A 10,042-nucleotide genomic window follows, 5' to 3' on the forward strand; every position below is an offset into this window, starting at 1 on the left:
TTAACTCCATAATTATTGACACCTTTTCTGATTTTTTTTTTTTAACTCTTGCTCACTCAGATAATCCAAGGTAATTTTTTATAGGTCTAAAATCTTGATCACAGTGCAAAATCTCTTTTGTTATGGGGAACCAGCAGTTAGCGTAATGGCTATGTCGCTGGACTCCCCCGTAGTCGACCGCGTGTCCCGGACCCGGTGGCTTAAAAAAACTCACACCGGGCGCATGTACGTGCGTGCCCAAGATCCCGAGAGGAGAATGGAGGAGAAGGGATTGCGGCGTGACCATCCCCCCTGGGGGGTGATTTCTCGCTTTCTGTCTCTATGTCTCTGTCTGTCTGGCAAGAGCACGCACCCTACAGTGAAAATCTCTCCAAAACAAAAAATCTCTTTTGTTATGGAGTATAACATATTCATGGGTTCCAAAGATTAAGACATCTGGGAAGGACTTACCTTTATTCATTTTGCCCACTTAGGTATTTCTTCTGGCCAAGGTAAATATTAAACCAATAACCATGTCAAAACTGGGAAAAGACAACATAATATTATACAATACCTTACATTTTTACCACCTTGAAATGTATACGGATGTTTCTAAAAAGCTGAGCTAACACTGGGCGTGTTATTCACACAGGATTTTCCCATACATGAATTCGGCGATACTGTCACAGGATAATTTGTCCAGTCATTCCTTAAGGTCATAATTTAGTCCTCACCTTAGCTACAGTAGCAAGACATCTCCAGAGCCTCCCAGTTTCACCTTCTGGTCCTTCAGAGCAGCATCCCTATCCTAATTAAAGGCCACTGATCACTTTTCATCAAGTGCCAGGATCTGATAGTTTCCTTATCTCCAAAACAGTGTATCACTTCTGAACCTCCAACCAAATGGCTGTTCATGGTTGGTCTTAATCAGCTTGGACTGTGATAACAAAATACATAGACTTAGAGCATTTAAATACTGACAGTTTATTCTCTTATAGTTCTGGAGGCTGAATGTCTGAAAGAAAAGTGCCAACATGGCCAGGTTTTGGTGAGGGTCCCCTTCCCTTGTACAGATTGCCATCTCATTGCAATGTCTTCACATGGTGGAAGAAAAGACAGGGAGAAAAAGGTTTTCTTCTCTTTTAAACAAAGGTTGTTTGTATATTTCTTCCATTAGAGAGAAAGGCACAGAAAAAAATGAGAGAGCCACCTCCAACAAGATCTTAATTCCATGATCTACCCCAGCCCCAGCCATCCCTGATGAAGGGCATTTGCACTGTGCCTGTGATGTAGAGGTGGACCTCAGGACATGAAGGGAGAGCCTTCTCATTTGAGTCCAGCATTACAGAGCATTGTGTTACTACTGAGTTACTGACTGGTCTCTATTTTACGCTTACAAGGCCACCAATTCTATCATGAAGACCCCTTCTTCATGACATCATTAACTCTAACTCTTTAAAGTCTCATCTCAAAAAAAAAAAAAAAATCACATTGGCTAGGCCTTGCTATGATTTAAATAATAATTTATTTTCCAAAGTTTCTTGTTTTGGAAGCTTGGTCCTCAGTGTAAAGACTTTGGGAGATTATGAGATCTATAAGATGTAGGTCTAATTGGAGGGCACCATTCAATGAGTAGACTATGAGAGGGACACACAAAAAAGGGGATTATTCTGTTTCCTCTCTATTTGCATTTGCTTGCCTTCCTCACTGCTTCTGTTGACTGTGTAGTGATGTCACATCAGACACTGGCCTGAGGCCATCACCATACCTGAGGATTTTCCAGTAGCTAGAATAATGAACCAAATGAATCTCTATTCCTTCTAACACAGGGCTTCAACATATGAATTGGAGTGGAAATATGCAGTCTGTAACATGGCCTAAGGTCTTTCACTAGAGATTAGGTGAACAGATATTAGGTGAACAGATATCCTCAGTCAAACTTTTTCAGAATTCTATAGCTTCAGCTGAAGGGGTAAATTTAGTCCCCTGTTCAACTATTTTCTGTTCTAAATCATGATCTTCAGTGTTAGATTTTAATTTCTCCAGCCTAGTTAGTATAAAACAAACTGGTTAAGAACTTGAAGAGGTGGAGCGAAGTTGGAGGGGGTTCTTATCATCTAAATATTTGTAATGAACTACCGACACAATAGAAATAGGTCAGTATCCCTTTTATTCATCCTGTTGTTCAACAGCCTTTCAAATAACTCTGCCTAGTTGAGCTAGTTATCTATTCCTCCTCCCATGTCATCTTTCATGTCCTTCTTTTATAATTACTTTTGATTTGTTGGCATGAATCCTGGTAATTAAGTTAGCAGTTTCCTTTCTCCCAACTATTTTCTTGGCCTTCTAGGAGAAGTGTTACATAAATGTCCAAGATTAGAGAGTCTCATTTTTCTCAGTATCTGTCACAAACTAAAATGCAGTGCCTAGGCAACTGAAAGGCACATGAAGTTGTTCCTGCGTCAAGAGAAACCCACACACACACACTTAAAAATAAGTCTTCATATACCAGCGTCTTCTAGTCCAGCCCTTATTAGAGTTGACACAACATACATGCCTGGAATATTTTGCTAATGTCTCTTGTTTTCTGTTTCCTGGTAATTAGCTTAGGTCTCTTTTCTTTATGTTCTCCAAATTCCATTGGTAGAATTTATTTTTCTGTAATGTTCAAAAAGATGTTTGCCATTTGAGAAAAAGTATAGGTGAGCAGCTGTCTTGACATTTAAATTTCATATTTGCCCATCTCTTCCTTTGTTTTTGTCCCAAAAGTCTCTTCTAGGCATCTTAAAATGTACAATAAATTATTGTTAACTATAGTCATCTTACTGTGTAATAGGACAATAGAAATGATTTCTTCTGACTTTAATTTTGTATCTGTTAGCCAGTCTCTCCCAATTTTGTATATCCTCAACACAAAGTAAAATGTATGAGGTTTTGGATATGTTCACATCCCTATTTGATCATTATGCACTGTATTCATAGATCAAAAAATCACTGTTACTCATAAATATGTACAATTATTATTGTCAATTGAAAGTCTTTTAAAAGCAGATATATCATTAAGATTTGTGAGTCTGAAAGACAATCCCATTCACAACTCCAATTTGAAATAATACAGAAGGTCAGGTGGTCAAATCTGACCTAACAAACTTGGGATCACATCTAGTACCAAACTTTATTGATTTCAAGAATAGATGTAATCACAATGTATAGGCACCGTATGAAGAGGTCTACAACTGCAGGTCATTCCTTCATTCATTAGGATGAAATGTAGTCACTTAACTTGTAAGCTGTATTATTGATGCGTGTGAGACATTGGTTGCACCAAAAGGTGCATTTTATTCATGAAACATTTCAGTTTAAGATGAACTGTAGTCATTTGTAAGCTGTATTATTGATGCATGTGAGACATTGGTTGCACCAAAGGGTGCATTTTATTCATGAAACATTTCAGTTTATACAATTAATATATTTCCAAAAGCACATTGTCCCTTCATACATGTATTACAGATTATTTATTGTAAACATTACAGACAGGTACACAGTGCTGAGAAAATTTCCTAGAAAAGGTCATTTCTTTTACTAAATTCTGTTAGTGTAGAATTTTCTAGGATTTCTGTAATCATGTTGTTTAGGACAAGGTTTATAGTTCATCTTGCATTCTTCCCTGGGTATCTAAAATAGAGGAGGGGTAGATTGCAGATCTACTGAAAATTCTTTTGCTTTTAGTAATGAATACTTAGAAGTGTAGAAAAATATCCATAGTGATTAAAGGATTATTTTAATGGGATTTATAGTATTTTTGCAATTGGTTTATATCTATCACGTATATATCATTAGTAGATAAATAAAAATTGAGCCACATACATAAAATACACATGCCCTTCTACAGACTAATATTTTTTAAGCACCAAGGTGAAGAGACCATTAGAACTGATTTCAGGGAGCCAGCAGGTGGAGTCATTGGACTCCAACATGACTGATTATGATTCCAGTTTGGGACCTAGTGGCTTGCTTTCTCACTTTCTCTCTGTCTCTGGAGATTGCACATGGCCTATAGCAAATTAAACCAATAATAAGAATAAATAAAATTAAATAAATAATTCTTTAAAAAAGAACTGTTTTCACTATTAGCCATGTGTAAGGGTTTAGTCAAGATTAATAAATAAGGGAACCAGCAGTTAGTGTAATGACTATGTCACTGGACTCCCACGTAGTCGACCACGGTTCGCGTCCCGGACCCGGTGGCTTAAAACTCACGCCGGGCGCGTGTGCATGTGTGCCCAAGATCCTGAGAGGAGAATGGAGGAGAAGGGATTGCGGAGTGGCCATCCCCCCTGGGGGGTGATTTCTCGCTTTCTGTCTGTCTCTCTGTCTCTGTCTGTCTGGCAAGCACATGCGCCCTATAGTGAAAAAACTCTCCAAAAAAAAAAAAAGATTAATAAATAAAATACCTATGCAATAAATATTACTATTAATAGAATATTAATAGAAAAAATATGTTTTACCAGGAAAGGCATAGATAATATTTAATATCATAAAATATATTAATTCATAGATTCCCATTATTTTATATCTATACCAGATGGCTACTCACTTATACTTTGTTTACATGAGAAGTGGAAATAAAACTGCTAACTTTGTAGATTTACTATGAGTCTGAAAGAAAAAATACATTTTTTAAAAAGATGCAATCCTAAGTTAAATGAACAAAATTTAAGATGCAATCCTTAAACTTTTATATAATATTGACTTTTCTATACTGGAGAAGTTAAATGAACAAAATTTAAAGCAGTAATTAAGCCATCAACTTTCAAAATGACATTGGTTTCTTTTAAGAGAAATTTTCAGGAACTGATACACTCTGGGACTAATTAGAATCTACCCTATTTTAAGGTAATATTGAGAATGTAACAATTTTCTCTAAACACTAGATATCTTGAATCTACACACTTGTAATATTAAAATATATATAGTATATTAAAATATGAGATAAAATATTGACTGAATTTATGTAAGACTAATGAATGCAAGTTTACTAAGGTAAAACTAATCAGTGCTTTATTCCATAATGGTATCTTTCTGTTAAATACTTATTGACCCTTGATTCGACTTACAGAAATTGAGAGTAAAACAAAACAAAATTATTTTAAAAACTCAATATTTTGTTAAAAAATCTTAAACTACTGATCACTGATTACCCAAACTCTTTGCACAAAATAATATTTACTCTCAGAATAAAAGTCTATAGTGTGATCATTTGTCTTGAAAATCAACTCTATTCTATAAAATAGACTTTATTCTGAGAGTAAATATTATTTTATACATTGATAAACATACTGATTATATTTCTAGTAATTTTATATTTTCTTTCCACCATGCTTTGGGTCATTTTGATATAAAATATCCCAAAAGTGTTATAAGGATTATGTCATAACATTCCCCCTTCACTCTATTCTCTGGCCACATTCGTCTTTTTTGAGATCTTTAAAGATGTCAGGCTCATTCTCACCTCAGTACTTCTAATAAGGAGCTTCTCTACCATGAATATCGTATCCCCTCTCATTCATCTAAACAAGAACTAGCTCTCTTTGGACTCTGATTTCAAACACGTCTTTAGGTAAGCTCTTTCTGCTGCATCCAGACTAAAACAAGCCTCCTATTTTATGCTCTTATAGGCCATTTGTGTAACTTTTTTTTTAGAGGTTTTTGCCTTAGGACATGTGCACTAGGTCAGAAAGAGATAAGGAGAGACAAAAGAATTGAGAGGAAAGTGAGAAATCTCCTTTCCTATCCCTGCCCAGGGGAGGAAGGCCATTTCTCAATTCTTTTTCCTCCATTCTCCCTCTGGGATCTTGGGCATTCACTTACTTGCAACACATGAGTTTCAAGCCACTGGGTCCTAATTTGACTGTGGGCAGCCACTGAGAGTCCGGATACTTAACTGCTATGTCATCTGCTGGTCTGTACATTTTAATTGTTTTATCTGATTATTTATCTCCTCCACTCATTTGGTAAACTCTAAACTAAAAGAGTATATGTATATATATTTATATCTAAACACACACACACACACACACACTAAAAGTAGCAAGGAAGGAGGGAATTAGAGAAACAGAATTTCAAAATATAGCATTTTGAAGAAATCTTTTAATATACTCATGAAAATATAAGATTTGATTTACCTGTCTCAAATTTTACTTCTATCCTTCTCTCCAGAATAATAGCCAACTCTTCACTCCTCTAGTACTCACCTGACATTTTAGGCATTTCGTTACTAAACTCAAATAATGTACAAATATCAATGACACTATGGTTAGTATTACTGGATAATCAATAACTGACATATATAAGGTTTCTTTAAATAATGAACATTTTTCTGTCAAGAAAACTTTACTCAAGGTTTCTTTTTGTATGCTGCAACTTCAAGTAACAAGTCTTGGGTAATTTATATAATAGCAGTCCTGCTTACCACGCATATGCCACAACATAATTCTCTACAAGACAAATATGTGTGATTACATTCACTAAGTAACACTGAAGAGCTCCAAATCATTCACTGTGAAAGCTGTAACTGCTTAAGTAAAATTAGTTTGGCTTTTCATTTAGTTTCTGTTTCCTTTCATTGAAAGATTTAGCTTTCAATGCTTGCGAATAAAAGAAAAAAAGGGAAGTTTTATCATATTCAAGTTCAGAGAATGGAGGATTTGGGGAAGCCATGAAGAGTGAGCTAAGTAATTGATCTCTGACATTTTTGCCTGAAATGGGGAACATTCATATAAAGAGGGAGTCAAAGAGAAATAATTAACTTTATTTTAAATGACCAATAACACTGAAAGATTGAAAATGAAACCATGGTAACGGTGAACTTACCTGTTTATCTGTCTCTGTGTTTCTTGAAAATAGGGTATCTTATATAAACATAAATATAAGGTCATAAAATAAGTAATGGATGGCTGAAGAAATGGTAATATGACTAATAATAAAGCAATTGTTTATTACATATGTTCTAGACACTTTGTCACATATTGTGTATGCGTTATATATTTTAATCTTCAGACAATCTCTAAAGGTATATATCACTTTTGTATCCTATTCTAGGCCATTAGAAATTCGGACCGAATTAAGTAATTGACATTCACACAGCTGCTAAATGGCAGGACTGAACTGGAGTGTACAACCTGTGTGATTTAGAATCCCGCTACATGAAAGAAGAGGGCCAAGATGAAGCCAAGGGCAAGGCTACAGGCAGAAGCCATTCATACTTTGACAGAAGTGAGTGATGAATTTGGTTCAGATGTCCTAAGAAGGAAGTGAGAAAAACTAAGTTGATAACAGAACACATTATTTGTTGTTGATACAGGCTCATCTAAAGAGATACATATTAACTGAACTCTCAACATCTACCATTTTTATTATAATTATTTGTTTTAATTTTATTTAATATTATTATTTTTTTATTTGACCAGAGAAAGAGAGAAAGAGAAAGAGAGAAAGTAAGCTACCCAGTCCAGGACTTAAACTACAGTCAGCCATGTGAGAATCCAGTGCCTTCACCATCTTGCCACCTGCCAGCCCTTCAACATCTACTTTGTTTTTAATAATTATTTTATTTATCTTTTTTTTAATTTTAATTTGACCAGAGAAGGGCAAAGTGAGTGAGAGAGAGAGAAGTGAGAAAGCAAGTCCAGGACTGGAACCGTGGTCGGCCATATGGGAGTTCAGTGCCCTTAACCACCATGCCAACATCTACTTTCAAAATGTTTCAGGAGGGGGCGAATAATTGGAAGTCAATTATCTCTGAAAATTTTATTTTTTAAGCATCCATAATATAAGAGTTTATATTTTTCTCTGTAAGTTTTATTTTCGTCTGTAGTTGAAATGTTAGTATGACTAATTCATTTTCCTTAGTATTTAACTGACTTTCGTCTGTAATTGAAATGTTACTATGACTAATTCATTTTCCTTAGTATTTAACTCTCAATATGTTTAATCAACACCAAAGACCTATTGAGTTAAGTGTTCTTCACAAATGAAAAGACTAAAAATCAGAGAAGTAAAATATGAATTTGAATCCAGGTTTGCCTAACTCTTAACCCATGTTCTTTGTAGATCTCTAGTCAAAATATTGAAGCAGGACTATGTATCATCTTCAAAATATAATTTCTCATTGAGTTGTAGTTATCATACACATTTGATCTTACTTACTTGACTTGACTTATTAGGAATAAAGATAGCATCTTATCTAGGTAGTATTCATCATGTATGTTGTTTTAGAGACAACTGGTGATAAATATTAAATGAATAAATGAATAAAAACGTACAAATAAAAGGGTACATACATTCAATTTGCATTAGATTCTGAGTTATTCCTAGCAATAAAATTACACTTTATCTTCCACCTAGGCGATAACATTTTGTAAGAGGATGAGGGCAGCATGACTAGAGAAGAGACTTTAAAAGAATAAAAAAATAAAATTTTCTCTTTTTGTCTTACTATATCAGCATTGATTTTTCAAGAAAGAAACATTAAAAAGTAGATTACTTACATGTAACCTTAACCAAATTTTATTTCAGTTAAAAGCTTTAAATTAAAACAGCCCCTGGACAATTTCCTTTATTCTCAACAAAAAATACAGATCACTTAGGTTTGGAAATCAAATGAATGCATGACTAAAGCATGCCAACTCTTTGTTCTGTGGTAGGTAAATGAATTATTTAGGTCTTCCATGAAGCATATTTTGCTTTGGAATGTGAAAATTGAAATATTATTTAAGACCTAAAAACAACAGCTCCTTTCAAGTAAATTGTAATCTCTCATCTGTGGTTCTAATTTGTTTCCCTGTGCCTCTATTAAAAATGTGTAGCTCAATCTCTGCTTACCTTCTGTTCCCCCACCGTCTATGAATCTCTAGAGATTTGACTAATGCCTTTCAATACCATAATTCTAGTGCTCACTGGAGAGAGAGAGAGAGAGAATTGGGCGTGGCCATCCCCCCTGGTGGGTGATTTCTCAGTTTCTGTCTTTCTGTCTCTCTCTGTCTTTCTGGCGAGCGCACGTGCCCTATAGCAAAAACCTCTCCAAAAAAAGAGAAAAAAAAAGAATTTAAATAACATTAAATATTATAACAACTCTTCAAAAACATTCTCTAATGTAAAAATTACTCTGAAAGTTTAAGTTGGCTGCTCAATGTCCACAAATAGTCTGAATTTAATTGTTTAGTCTAACCAGTATAATCTAAACTAAAATATTTATATAATACTGAATTAGATAACAAAAGTCTAATTTATTAATTCACACTGAGCTGTTGAACTGTTATAAGAATACTCAAGAGCTCTGTTGTTAGTATTAGAAGTGTAATACACATGAAATCTGAAACATGGTGAGCACTTAATATTTTGGGTCTCAGAAAATTCATGGCACATTTCTGCATAGAAAAAAATATGGCATGACTTTCTTGACAATCTAATGCATCAGTTACCATTGTACCTGTTTTATTTCTTTCATATTGTTCATTTATGTAAGAATTCCAATGTTAAAAATATACTTTCTTTTTATTTCTTTTTTTTTTTTTTTTTTTTTTGGAGGGGTTTTCACTAAAGGGCCCGGGACAGACAGAGAGAGACATAGAGACAGAAAGCGAGAAATCCCCCCCCCGGGGGGGATGGTCATGCCGCAATCCCTTCTCCTCCATTCTCCTCTTGGGATCTTGGGCACGCACGCACACGAGCCCAGCGTGAGTTCTAAGCCACCAGGTCCGGGACGCAAAGCACGGTCGACTACGTGGGAGTCCAGTGACATAGCCATTACGCTAACTGCTGGTTCCCAACTTTCTTTTTATTTCTGATTACACACTGATGATGTTCAAAATAGGCCCTTTCCTTTTCCTTTAGGTTATTGTATCTTCTCTGGATGCCTTTAATTTTCCTCTATATTGATATCAAAATGTGGCCTGGTTATGTCTTCTACTGACTAACTTGTCTGTAATCTATGCTCTGATAACTTTATTCAGAGAAATCTCTAAGTCTGCATTGCAATTTACTACAAAAGTTGGTAAACTTA

Source organism: Tupaia chinensis, unplaced genomic scaffold, assembly GCF_000334495.1.
Source record: "Tupaia chinensis unplaced genomic scaffold, TupChi_1.0 Scaffold000153_1, whole genome shotgun sequence".
Classification (NCBI taxonomy): domain Eukaryota; kingdom Metazoa; phylum Chordata; class Mammalia; order Scandentia; family Tupaiidae; genus Tupaia; species Tupaia belangeri.